The 14,653-nt window shown below is 42.3% G+C and overlaps 1 protein-coding gene across 3 annotated transcripts in view; it reads right to left on the bottom strand.

Annotated features, from left to right (window-relative positions):
• elfn2b (extracellular leucine-rich repeat and fibronectin type III domain containing 2b) overlaps positions 1-14,653 on the bottom strand; it is a 42,667-nt gene that overhangs the window by 17,820 nt on the left and 10,194 nt on the right. For 2 of the 3 annotated variants that reach the window (XM_025064706.1, XM_025064705.1), the window contains exon 2: positions 9,994-10,172. The gene's annotated coding sequence lies outside the window, so the exon portion shown is untranslated. Of the gene's footprint in view, positions 1-9,993; positions 10,640-14,653 lie in introns of those variants that run through there. The other variant, XM_008329678.3, reaches the window with a different exon arrangement.

The following is a 14,653-nucleotide window of genomic DNA, read 5'->3' as shown; positions in this document are numbered from 1 at the left end:
TACAGTACTACTACAGTATCTATTACAGTACTACTACAGTATCTAATACAGTACTACTACAAACCATAACTGGAAATGTGTATTTAAATAGAATAAAAATGTATCTTTATGGAACATTTTATTCATTATGTGAGAATCATAATATTCCTAAAATAAGAAATATATGTGTTGATGTTTATCAACAGTAGTTGTTGTAATGTTGTTTTTATTGTTCTTGTCAACCTTTGGTGCAGTGGAGCAAACACGTGCAGGTGAATAAAGGTTTAGCTTCAACTCCCGTCTCCTCTTCTCCCTGCCCTCTCCCCTGACGTCCCTCCTGCACCGGCCCCCGGTGTGAAGGGTGTGACCTTCACACTGGGAAGTCTTATTGCTGCTGACCCAATTAACATCCTTAAAATGGCCATATTTGTCGTGAAGGGTAATCCGTGAAAGATTGCAGCGATCAACTGGAACCGGACCCAGATGAGGTCCATCTGAGGTCTGAGGTCCATCTGAGGTCTATGGTCTGAGGTCTGAGGTCCATCTGAGGTCTGAGGTCCATCTGAGGTCTGAGGTCCATCTGAGGTCTGAGGTCCATCTGAGGTCTATGGTCTATGGTCTGAGGTCTATGGTCTATGGTCTGAGGTCTATGGTCTATGGTCTATGGTCTGAGGTCTGAGGTCTATGGTCTATGGTCTGAGGTCTGAGGTCCATCTGAGGTCTATGGTCTATGGTCTGAGGTCTGAGGTCTGAGGTCCATCTGAGGTCTGAGGTCTATGGTCTGAGACTGTGGCTGCATCACTGCTGTCTTAGTCACCTGTGTCACCGTGGGAGACGCTGGGGCCACTGTGTCACGTCAGGAGCCAGAATCGTTCAAAGCTGTCTACACACTCATTCAGGGATCTCTGAAGGGTAAGCACTACTCATTCCTACACCTTCCTTTGGCTAATGAATGACTTCAAATGTGTAAAAATAAATAAATAAATAAAATGTGTTTATCTGAGCAAGAAGTGAAGCTAATTATTTTAGAGAAAAATAAAACATCAGACGTGCTGATTGTTTGTCGATGCGTAAAATTGCGACTGTACAGTCGGTCCCTGCAGGAAGTGTAATCTGTCACAGCAGTTGTGTTTGACACAGTCTAACTGCCTGATGTCACTAAACCCAGTGAAGCCACTTATTTTTCCATCGCTGACAGCAATTAAACCTGTGGTGTTGTGCTGCTGCCGTCACCTGTCAGTCAAAGGTCTGCTGGGCCTCGTGACGCTCTCGTCAGCGAATCACCTCCCGGGTTTGATCTTTCTTGTCTGGAAGTGATTTTTTTTTTAAAAATTCTTTCTAACTCTTCTTGTTTTAATTCTGTAGTTTGGCGCCGCAGCCCCCACGCACAGCCTCCCCCCACGGAGCTCATTAAACTTTTCATTCAGCCGTTTATGATCTCCCACCGTATTTAATTACGTTGGTAGCTTCGGAGTGTCTAATTGCGCGCGCACAAGTCAGTGATTTATTTGACACCTCCCTTGATACGTGCGCCGTAGTTTGGCCCGAGAAAAACAAACGCAGGAGGAAAGGGAATTGTTTTAATCGTGGCGCTACGTTTCACGGCTCTGATCATTAGCTCGTAATGTTTGTGATTTGCACATTTGACGTCCTCCAGATAAAGTTTTACATCGAGGCCACTGTTGCGACTCCTTATCTGAGACGCATCCGTGTTTCGCTCACTTTCTTTTTATCTATTTAACTGCTTTTGAAGATGACAAACGAGCACCGAGGGAAATGTTACTACGCAGGGCTCTGGATTTATGGATTTGTTTTTTAAAAAATATATATTTAAAAAAAAAGTTGGCTTGTGTTCCAAGGTACAAAGCCATAATAGTCTTACTGCCATATTGCATCAAACGCTGTCACAAAGGTGACGGTGATCAATTTTATAAGAGAAGAAATGTGCTTTAGTTTTACCTCAGTAAAATCAGGCAGTATTTTTTCTTGTGGCAGAGATTTAAAAAAATCCTGCTCCTACCATCAAGTGTAAATGACTGTGTACAGTACAGTACATGTGTAGAGTACAGTACATGTGTACAGTACAGTACATGTGTACAGTACAGTACATGTGTACCGTACAGTACATGTGTAGAGTACATGGATGTGAGTGTATTTTGGTCGAGGCTTCAGTTTAAAGAATCTCGTCACCGAGCAGAAGGATGGAAAATGTTGGACAGAAGGAACGAAAGCAAAGTGCCATCGTCCCAGAGGGCGAGACAAATGGTTTGAGAAAGAAAGAAAGAAAATTCTTCTTTTAGATTCTGTCTCATTGTTTCTCACTTTATACCTGAGTCTTTTCATATATGCAACAGGAACTGGTGTGTGAATATCCTTCTGGAGGTAGAAAGACTACGTCTGAGAAGAACTTATGTATAACTAAGTATTTTGATGCAGTACAACTTTTTTTTGTTCACTACAGAATTGTGACAAAAAAAAACTCCTCCTGAGCACAGATTTTATCAACTGATGCAGCAGCAGCCACAGGTTTGACTCCGTTCTTGATTGTTTCAAACAGTGGAGTTTTGTGGAATCACAGATCTTTGGTTCTTAGTTCTGTTCTGGCTCCTTCTCTCCCTGAAGTATTTCTTACACCTCTGACTGCAGTGTTAATAATCACTGCCACACTCTCACTGTTCCACACACACACACACACTTTCGCAATTCCCGCTTCTAGCCAACCCCCAAAAAAACCGTCAAGAAGACTTGTATATAAGACGTGTCTAATTAGCGCACGCTTCTCCGCGTCAAGGTTTCCTCCTCCCTATAGGTTCATAAGGAACATGCTCTTTCCTGCACTCGTTTTTTTTCATTGCCTTCAGGCTTTTTCTTAAAAAAAGGAAATGAATAAGTTTGATCAATTTACATCCCAAAACTGCGTATTTTTAAACCTGAATGAAACTGAACACAGGGACGACGTAGGAGAAACAAGACACTGACAGAAACGTCAGGCCAGATCTGTCTCCTTCAAAACTAAATATTCACGTTTCAATATGTCCTACATAAACATAAGTTAAATATATACATACATATAAATACATAAACCATACAGTACATATACACATGTATCTATGTACTTATATATATCAATACATATTAGGTCTATTGCCTGATCCAGGACATCAAACACAGCAGATCCAGACCCTTGTTCTGCATCACATCTGGTAAATTAAACCCAGGCTGTTCCTGTTCCTGTTCCTGTTCCTGTTTCTGTTCCTGTTCCGAGTCCATGGCGCTCAGTTATGAATCCATTAAACCCAACAACCCAGAAACTGTTGCAGAAACACTGCATCGGCAACTTTTCCTGCTCAACTTTGGTTGTTTTTAAAGTGACCTTTCATCTCGGTGTCATATTCATCAAACTGAGTCTGAACAGTCGCTCTGATTCTGGGCCTGGCTCCGTACTTTAACCCTGACATGTTTCACTGTTCTAAAATAACACCAGGCTAGGTCTCAGACGACACGGCTGCTCCTCATTTCTTGCTCTACTTTTATCTCCACCGTAGTGTTTGTGTGTAGGTGCGCGCTGGCACACAGCTTAATTGAGTCCATCGCACACACACGCGCACACACACACACACGCACACACACTGGCCCAGAAATAACTCCACGTTCTAAAAACAGTGGTTGATCTAAACTTTTTAGTAGAACATTTTCTTGTTGCAGTCGGAGAGTGACACCGACGGAGAACAAACAGATCCAAGAACGTCCGTTAGGTTGACCGTCAGTGCGGCACTGCCCACGAAGGTCATTGTTAACATACTGTAAAGGAGGTGAGAAAAGACAAGTACCATCTGTGTCTCAGTGGAATATATTATGTCTCACTGGACGATCGCCTGCAAATGGCTGAACAGATGGGATCAAGGTGGAAAAAATAAATACATAATATTCACTCAACCACTCAAAACACCACAGGTTCCCACAGCACCCTCTGACTCAGTCACTACATGCAGGACCTTCAGCACGGTCTTCCTTCTCACATGGTTCACAGCCGTTCAGCTACAGCGACAACAACCAAGAGGTTTCAGCTTCAGGTGTCTGTCCACCGAGGAGCTAACACCAAATGGAAGAACATAAAAAAACAAACAAAAAAAAACACGTTTTCTTCTCACATGCCACTCATGTAACTCTCTGATTATGGTATTGTTCTTCCCAGTGATGATTATTATTAGACCTTCTGTTTGAAGGTCCCAGCAGACCAACAGTTTAAACTCCTTTAGTTTTGACACAAAATAACCCACACAAATATTTCCTCTGGTCCTCAATTATGAAAAGGCTAAAAATATCTCTTTGATGTTGCACAACCATGTCTTATGAAGTCTTCACTGGTTCATTATATTCAGTTACATTTGACAGACGAGGTCAGCAGCTAATTATACGTTTTATACTATTTTATATAATTTTTTAAAATGAAGAACATCTACTGGAATCTATAAATATCTGACCCAGATAAATATATATAAATACATAAATACACATGTAGATAGTACCAGTATTTGATCAGCCATGTTTGATCACAGACATGGCTGATGTCAATGTCTGTCTCAAAAATACTTTGACATGACATGTTCCTGCCGGTCGTTTTCTCTTCCTCCTAATGGACGTCAGGGCTTCGTGTTTAACCGCGACGGTCCGGCCGTTTATTCTGGATTAGGGATTTCACAGAGAGCACTGATCTGGTTTCAGCAGTAAGTAGGTCAGAATTACGTGGGGGCATGTTTTCCCTCTAACATCCCTCGGTGTGACCGAGATACTGCCAGGTGCCACGGTTGGTGGGATGAGTCACTCAGTCACAGATGAGACGTTTGACACTTCAACAGTGTCTCCTTCATCATATGTGTTTGAGGCGTGGTACCCTGAAACCTTTAAGGGTAACACGAGTCACACACGGTTTCACAAGACGATCAGCCTCTGCAACAGCAGTGACCAGAGTTCATGTAATACAAGAGAATATATATATATATACATATGTATATATATACAGTGTCACTGTCTTTAACAGACCTGGTCAGTGTACAGCCTGTGGGCCAGATGTTGGTCTCTGAAAGTCCAAATACTGTAATAGGTACACAAAATACAAGTACAAGGCTTTTATTTTGAAGGCAACCACTTGCCTGTGCACCTCAGTGAACCAGTAGGACATTCTGTGGATGAAATCTGTGGACTGTGAGACCACTCAACAAACTTCACAAAGAAAACCATTAATCACTTCTAATCCTGGTTGCAGTTACAATGTACGGTGACCCAGATTGTATTTTTACAGGTGACAGATGTGATGATAAGAAACCAAAGTTGTGAGAACGACAAACACAACACCAAAATAAAGAATCCCTCCACTTTAGCAACTCAGTCCTTTCACAATTGGGCAGCTACTTATTTTTAAGTCTGTGAATGTGTGAGGACAATTCAGGCTGTTTCTGCAGTGGCTGTCAGCACAGACTGGTGCTGGACCGAGGCTCCTGCATCCTGTTTGCCAGGAAGAAAAAAAAATTCCACTTGTCCTGCTCCTGCTTTTGCAAACTCAAACGTCCTCCTTTCGTCTGTGTTTTCACTAACTCCCACCTATACAAGAGTTTTGAGCTGTAACTGAGACAAACCAGAGCGCAGCATATTTTATCAACACAGACTTTCTGCCCTTTGTTATGGCAGTTTATTAGGTTTAGAATTTAACTATTTTCCATCACAGAATTTCTTTTTCTACATGGTACTCCAGGATTGACACTTCGTTAATGATCAGACCTCGTCAGCACATGTGGAATTCCAAGAGATAATGAGTAAAGACTAAGAGCAAAAAAAACGAATTCATTAGAGAGAAGTTAAAATGAGGTCAAACCATGAAATACCAGTTAATAACCTAAAACTTGCATTTCTTTGATGAGTCTGATGGAGTCGGAGAGACGGACAAATATTAAATCTGGAAACAGAAAGCTTCCCTGTAAATATTGACCAAACACATCTGCATGTTTACTGCAAAATAAAATTTAATTCGATAAAAAAAAAAGTTGTGGTTTTATCACAAGCTACAGATATTCAGATGGCTGTTTTTTCTGCTTAATTAGTGTCAACGAAGTTTTTTGATGTGAGAGGAACACACACACACACACACACACTCACACTCAGTTTTGTTCCAGACTACGACGACTACTCTCTGACCATTCGCCATCACAAACTAAACACCGACAACAAAATCATCTTTTCGCAATTTATCGACACCAACTGTCCAGTTTGTCAACCAGCATCACAAACAGCCGTTTGTTTGGTGTGTACCAAACAAACACTCTCATTGTCAACGTCAACAGAAAAGTTTTAATAAGACCGACTGATCTTTAACACGGCGCAAAAGTACGTGCTCCTAAAATTTTGCCGTCATCCACAAATGCAGCCTGATGGAAAAACGCGGCCGGAGTCTGAGAGCGACGGCAGCCCAATCAATAATCCCATCATCGCTGGAAAGAGCGTTTGATTTGATTTGAATTGAGGGGAAGAGAATGAGCGGCTCGTGACTGGAGTGGGTCCTGATAGATTGATTCATGAATAAATGGTTTAACACCTGGGCTGTGGGACGCCAACGAAAAAGAACAATTCAACAAAAACAGACAATTAAAGCCATAAAGAAGAAACGTGTACGGTCCCCACACAGCGTCGAACCTGCAACATTTTCACTTCCTCTCAGGGCGGTTTCAGGAGTATTTTCCCCACAGGTAAAATATGGAGATGTTCAGCAGCGCTTTACTCTCATACTCTTCAGTAAGAAAAACATCTTAGTCTTTAGGAACATGAGATACTGATAAAGGAACAGACCTCTGACCAGAACCATCTTCTTTGTCCACAGCCACATTTTTACAGTTGCAGTCAAACATCCTCCAGAGACTGAAGTTATATTTAGTCGTCAACCGTTTTATTCAGCACAGTGACACTAGCGTGTCGATTCAAAGAGTCGCGTCTATTATGAGAGGAAACATATTGTGTGTGTGCTGTTTGCCACACGGTGTTCTGATCCAACATCCTCCTCCGGCTGTTGTTGTGTAACAGCCTTATTGGCATTCACTCTGCTGGCAATCAACATCCAGGAATAACTGAGACTTCGGGAGTTTCAGGAACAGGTTTTTTTTCTTGGGTTTGGTGGTAGAGCATGGAGCGTACGTCGACAACAAAGTCAACAACCTATTTTTACCCCTCGGTGAATCCAACCTCAACATTGACAATATGTTGAAGAATTGTTTGATTATTACTTTACTTTAGCCCAGTACTTCCCAACGTTTTTTGGCTTGTGGCCCCTATTTTGAGATCACAAATTTCTGGTGACCTAAGAGACATTTTTTTTCTGGAATTAGTTTTGGATCGTGTTTGTGATACTGTGTTGCAAATGCAGAGCTAAAACTACTTTAGCAGTCTTTTTTCTTTTAATCAATTACTAGACATACTTTAGCAGTCTTTTTTCTTTTTTCTTTTAATCAATTACTAGACATTTCAGGTGAACCCATTTAAATTGCAGACAATGCCAAGTGGGGCCACGACCCTAAGGTTGAAAAACACTGCTTTAGCCCATGCTTGCCCTGCTAAAATGGTTTCCCCCAGAGGCCGTTCTGTTTCTGCAACCAACCAGAGTGATGTGAGAAGACTAAGTGACGGTGCCGTGAGCGCAGAACTGAGAGTTTTACAAATGGCCTCAAACCCTTCATGCATTAAAGCCCCGCTGATTTACTCATGTAGGCGATTATGTCACTAACAGATGTAGCTGTGCAACCGACCAAGTTACAATCACACCGAGTCACAGCTGATTACATGGCACCGTGCATGCACGTGTGCAGGCCAACTCCAAAGTGATCCGTGTTTTATCAGCCATGATTCCAGGAACAGACATTAAACACAGACGTGTCGTACTGTCGCCCGCCACTGAATCAACGTAGAACATAAAACTATTAATATCTTCAGCTGCTGGTTTTGTTATATCAGCGTTAGATAGATTAGATAGATAGATAGATAGATAGATAGATAGATAGATAGATAGATAGATAGATAGATAGATAGATAGATAGATAGATAGATAGATAGATAGATAGATAGATAGATAGATTCGTTTTGCAGAGTTTTGGTCTTTTATTCCAACAATCATTGCAGGATCGGGGGCTCAAATGTTCAGTCTGCAGTAATTCATCATTTCCAGATGGTCGTGCATAGACAGAGAACCAAAGTAAATAACAATCAGGCGCAAAAACAAAATTGATTCAAGAATGTAAAAGCCTTGACGCAGAAAACACTTTGTCCTGCACCGTGGTCCATGATTACACCAGTGTTCTGCATTTCATTTATTTGACCATTTTTATTGGCAGTAGAACGTGATCTGATAACCATTCAATCAGGTCACACCTTGTACTGAGTGACGTCCGTGTCTGAAGCAGCATGTTCAAGGAGTTAGTCACATCAAGGCTACTTTGTTTTTGCTACTGAAACTTCTTCTACTCTGATTAACACAACACGCCCCTAGGGGATGATTAAGGAATAACATTTTATTTAGAATTTCGAGTTTGTGTCTTTTATGCATTTTTTTACTTCCAAATTCATCAAACAGATCAAATCCGTAGCAGACCACACCTTATACTATAGTTACTGACGTTACTGGAAGATATATGGATACCAAGAAGGATTTCACTGAGATGATGAGTAAAATGATGAAGTTTTAAATTTTTATTTCTCCGATCCACTAAAAACATTTACACTGTCAATTTGCATATTTAAAAAATAAACTGGTTAAAAAAACAGAACAATCATTCGAGGCTGAAGGTTTTTTATTGTCGGTTTGGTGAAACTGTTTCTGCATCATTCATGCAGGCACGTGTGACCTTTTTGACCTACAATTTGGAGCTGGACTATTTATGGCAGTAACTCTCAACATTTGGAAGTCTTTGTTCTGTGGGAGGAGAGTGGAGTACCAGAGCTGAGCACGACGCAGACGCGCTGCCGTCCATGTTTTCAACACGTGCTGGAATAAAAGAGCTGACGGTTGTGTTTAAATAGAAAAAGAGAAAAGATGAACAGTGACGTCGCATGACATGATCACCGTCAATGAATTGTTTTCTGTTTTTCCAGCCATCACCTCAGAGTAAGAAATGTCAATGTCTATTTATCACTGTTTGCCAAAGGTTCTCAAAGTAGGGGGCGGGGACCTGCAGCGATTGCAAAAGAGGGAGGCAATTTGTGTTGCAGTCGGCACTGATATGCAACGGTTATTGCTCATTTCTATAAGACAATGACTTTTGTTTGTAGTTGTAGTTACAGAAGATTGAAGCAGTCTGACTTTGAATGATCTGAAATGCAACAAAGTCGAGGTGGATGAAACAGGCTGGTGTTTACTACACGCTGGGATGATCTTCCAGTGGCCACAGCTTCTCCCATAGAAGCACAGCACAGATAATTACAACAATTATGTCTTTTACTTCATCTCTGCCTGGAAAACACACACTCTCACTCTCTCTCTCACACACACACACACACTCACACACACACACACCTAAGTGAAGCTCTGTCGGCGCTAATGACAGTGATGTCAGTAGAGAAAGTGCGTTTAAAAAGCAGGCCTGATGGCATAATACGAGCCTGAGGAGACAGTAACTAAAGCTTTCTGCTCAGTGGTAAACACAACCATACACTTCACACATCCTCCCAACTGCTCACACACACACACACACACGCTTCTGTAAATTCACCTGCCAATGTTCATGCCACACACAAACATGTGAAAATTCAAGCTATGGTCGGAATAATTTGTACGTTTTGTTGTTTGTTTTTCTGTTTACTGCTGCTGGAGATTTTCCCTTTTTCTAAAAAAAAAAACCCCACAAACTTCAGCACAAATTCAGACCAGAAAGTCCAACCAACTTAGGTACCAAAACAAAGAAAAGTAGGGAAACAGGAAAATCTCTTACCTGTTTGTTGTGTACCAAAACAGAAAAATTGAACAGGAAAATCTCTTACCTGTTTGTTGTTATTCCTGCTTCTTCTCACAATGAACCAGATTTGTTGGGGAATAAAATATGGTTTTTCTGAAGGACTGAAAAAATGATCTGGAGTTTGCTGGATGTTTATAAATCTTCGCAGACACAGTTCAGGTCCTGAGAGGTTCTGTCCACAGGATACAGGAGACACAGTTTAGTCTGGAATAAAATAATGAACAAAAAACACAAATAAAATGATCTGGTAGTAGTTCACACAAATAAAACATTATACTACAATGATATTAGTGTTTTGATAGTTCGATACTACACAAAATGGAAATATTTTTATATTTTAAGTTTTGAATAGTCTCTCTGTCTCTCTCTCTCTGTCTCTCTGTCTCGTTATCTCACCTCAGCTGTCCCTGTGATGAGCTCACTTCTAATCCTGTTCTTCCCGGTCACTCACAGCAAAACCTCTGTGACACATCCAGCACATCATCTCTTGGATTACATCTAGAAGCATGTCTGCCAGTCGTACATCACAGCAGATCTCACCGCTGTCTTCAACTCATCTTTCTATCCGTTTGACACGTATCAGCCCTGGTATAACTCCTGAGTTCAGTGACACGAACAAAAATAGTAGAGTTTAACTGTCACCCTTTGACAGCGTGAGTGTGAAACGATGTCTGTAATATCAGTGACTGAAGACCGTCAGTTGATCAGTTCTAATCAGTTCTGTCCTTTAGATCGGTCCTGTGCCACGGGCCTTATCCGACTTCACCTCGGCTGCGGCGTTTTCCTTAAATTAACATCAGGGGTGAAGGCGAACGCCACCACCGTAATGATGGCAGTGAGAGCAGGTGATCCATCAGAGAGCTTGAAGGTGACAGATGGCTCCACCTGTAGGAGGCGGTGTGCATCTAATGAGATGCTGCCTATTGTCCTGTTTCAGTCACAGTGTAGGACACCTGTCACAACACAGCTCCAGCTGCCGGCATACGACACACTCCAGTTCTATGACTTATTTGTGCAAATAACTGCCAGAGAGAGTGACACACACGGGCTCCCATTTGCTCTCCCTCTCTGTCTCCTCCTCTTTTATTAGTTTCTCACTTCACATTCTGTCTCTTTATTTGCACCACTCTCTCACTCACCCTGCAGCGCTTTCTTCTCAACACACACACACTCTCACACACACACACAGACTCCAACTGGCACAGTCAGAATCAGTAAAGAAGAGTCCAATGAGTTCAAAGTTCAAAGACATGACATCTGATATTCAACAGTTCCAAGAAACCGATCCAAGTGAACACAGAAAACCAATCCATCAGACGTGGTCACGGCGCTGCAGTCACACGTGACGCTCGACGACTCGCGTGCTTTCATTCACGGGAAGATTTACTACGGTGGCGTGAAGCAGGGCTGCAGCGACACTTCAGAGGAACACGGTTCTGGATATAGAACCAGTCACCAACAGGGCTACAATTTAAAACAACAAACAAAGTTGTGGGCGAAACAGGATTAACATTTATTGAACGGTTTGACCTCAGGAAGGAAAAGATGGTGCTCACTCTGAGGTCAATAGGTCACCACCCTTCTCAACCATTAATGAATCATGTTCTGACTAGAATAAAAAGTATTAATTACTCAACCCACAAGAAGGCAATTAAACCTCTGTACCATCCAGTGAACATTAGTATAGATCATGGTGGGCTAACATTGTGGCTCACGGGCCGAAACGAGGTTTAAAATGTGACTGTCGGGCCGGTTCAGTACTGGTTGGATGTAGAATGATAAATGGATGAAATAAAATGTATAAGAATGAACCTAAACTTTCAAAGATCACTTGGATGATTTGATGTCTACCGCCATCTAGTGGCATCAACACAAATTACAGTTGATTACAGCTGTTTTATTACATGAAACATGAAGGATCGTCATCAGTCTTTACCATACCTTGTACCAGTGTTGGGCGGGCCAGATTATAAAGCCCAGTGGGCCATATCTGGACCACGGGCCTTAGGTTGCCCAGATCTGATACAGACTCCACTTAGTTTGTAGAGTTTCAATCCCCTTACATTCAATGGCAGTATTAAGGAGCAGGGCGGCTTTATAATCATCCATCTTCTACCACTTTATCTCATCACAGGTCACAGGGGAAGAGAATTAATCCCAGGGGACATCAGATAAAAGACGGCAGGTCAGGACAGACGCATCGCAATCTCTCCATCTACAGAGGAGACAACTGCAACACACACGGGTTTATAGTCTCTAATTATCCTAACACCAGCCTGGGCAGACGGTGGGAGGGAGCTGAGGAACGACCAGTCACTGCAGAGCTGCAGCTGCAGCCTCGTCAGACCTTCAAAGTACACTGTATATATTCAAACTACTACCGTGACAAGCACCACAGATCTCCTCCTGTTCTCTGAGCTCAGTACAGCCGGACTGCATCACCTTCACAGCTCATCAGAGTCTGGGTCGTCAGTTGTCAATAGGTCAGACCACTGAAAGGTTTCCAGACCATCACAGGTTCACATTGTCTTATTTATCTGACCAGGTTGGTCCCACTGAGACACAAGAGCTCGTCTTCAATTGTTCAACCAGAACAAGAAGATCAGATCAGGAGCTGCAGGAGCAGCGCTAGTCCTGACACTGGAACAACACACAACAAATCAATGAACGAAGGTTGTTGTTTTTTCGTTGTCCAGGTTAAAAGAGAGCTTAAAATGAGTGGTAGCTCCATGACACACACCCTCCAACAGGTGAGGAGAATGACAAACGACCATGAAGTTAATGTCATCTGCCAGAGTAGGGGTGAGAACCAATGACCATCCTGCTCTCAGTGATTGGCAGTCATTACTGTCCAATGGGAACACGTCAGTATTTTCTGGAACATGTTTTTTTTTTTTTTTGCTTTTCATATCAATAGAGTGAAAGGAGTTATCAGTAAAATAGGTTGGTGAATAGCTGTACCCCCCCCTATCAAAGAGGAGCATCTGCTGACAACAGGGTTGGGGATGAATCAGTGGTTTTCCCTCTGTTCACCTTCCCACAAACACAAACAGATGGAAACCTGAGTCATTAATACAGACTGTGAACAGTTTTAATAAGTCATCAGACCATGGTTCACCTCCTGCTCCATCAGGGAGTGGTTGTCTCTTATGTTTCTCCCCCGGAGAGTAGAGCTGCTTTAAGATTATTTTGACTCCAACCCGTTTTTTCAACCACGCGCTGGTAATAAAAAGTTGTTTCTCACCCTCGTCATCGATCTTATTCTGGTATCAGATGCCGTCAATCAGCAGCCCAGGATCAGGTATCGGAGAACTGGCCTGAGTGAGAATTCACTCCCCAGGTCTTTCCCCAGAACCTGGTTCTGGCCGTGCACAGTTTTCACCCGATCCTTAGGTTCTGCTTAATTTGTTGGCGTCCAGCTCGAAGGACCAATTTATGTTAGGTTTATTCTAACATATGTGACGACAAAGTAACAACACAAAAGACGTCTGGATCTTTTACTTGCAAGGGGAGAGTGCAGCTTGCTGTGCTGGCAGCTTCCTCATCAACTCCCAGTTGCTGCACCATTTCTCTGCTCTGTTATTTAATTTACTAAAGTATCAGATTACATATCATGTGATCGTGTGTGAGTATATGAATGGGTATGGAGTAAGAAGGTGGGTGTGAATGTGTCTGGTAACTTCTCCATCAGTCTTGAGCACACTAGATTATAATATGAGAAGCCAACAGTTCCTTAAAGTGACAGTACAGCATGAAGCAATGATAATAAATTAAATTCTTCCAACAATCTATTTTAGAAAAACAGATATGAAGAGAGAGACAGCTTAACATTCAGAATAAATAAAAAACAACTGGAACAGTATGATTGCCTTAAGAACAAAACATGGATGGAAGGAAAAGAAAAAGGAACCTTGGCGAGAACCAAATGTTCCAGAGAACTGGAGGTCTGGCCTGAACTGATCTTTTTGTTCTGGTTGCATAAATGGCCCGTTCATCCATTACACAGGCTCAAATAAAAACACTGCCAAAACGAACATGCCTTAGTCATAAATCTGAAGTCAACACAAAACTTAACTATTTATATTCTTAGTCAGAGGAGTTTAACTGACTGGATCGGCATTGATTCTGTCCCACACCGTCATGGACGAACGCTCAGGCACCGGGAGACGCAGGCGTGGCCATCCTGTCAATATTGGCAGGGCCAACGAGCCTGACAATATGATTGAACTGTTGGACTACTGTGAGATATTTATATTGTTGCAGCATTTCTACATATTTGGAGAAGGTCGGGGATTCTTTCCAACTCTGTGTCCTTCCTGTTCCCAGAGCTGCTGAACAGAATCAGACTGATTTACTACAACTTTCTATCTAGACAATAACTGAAGCATGCCTCTGTCTTTCTAAACCAGAAAACAGCTCCAGTTCTCTGAAAAACAGTGTGGATTAGAGGGAGAATTGGGAACTTCATTATCTCCCCCTCTCTCCCCCTCTCCCTCCCCCTCTCTCCCCCTCTCTCTCCTCCTCCCTCCCTCCCTCCCTCCTCTGTCTGACACACTCTCATGATGAATGGCAAATCTCTCTGAGGTGGAGATCCCATTGCATTGCGGTGGAGATAATGTCAGAGAACTGCCAGCACAGGGAGCTGAGGGTACGGGCTCTTTAAAGAGTCTGTCCACCAACCACTC

The sequence above is a fragment of the Cynoglossus semilaevis genome, chromosome 17 (assembly GCF_000523025.1).
Source record: "Cynoglossus semilaevis isolate Cse_v1.0 chromosome 17, Cse_v1.0, whole genome shotgun sequence".
NCBI lineage: Eukaryota > Metazoa > Chordata > Actinopteri > Pleuronectiformes > Cynoglossidae > Cynoglossus > Cynoglossus semilaevis.
Note: the sequence above shows the minus strand (reverse complement) of the source record. Positions and strands in the feature narration are given on the sequence as shown.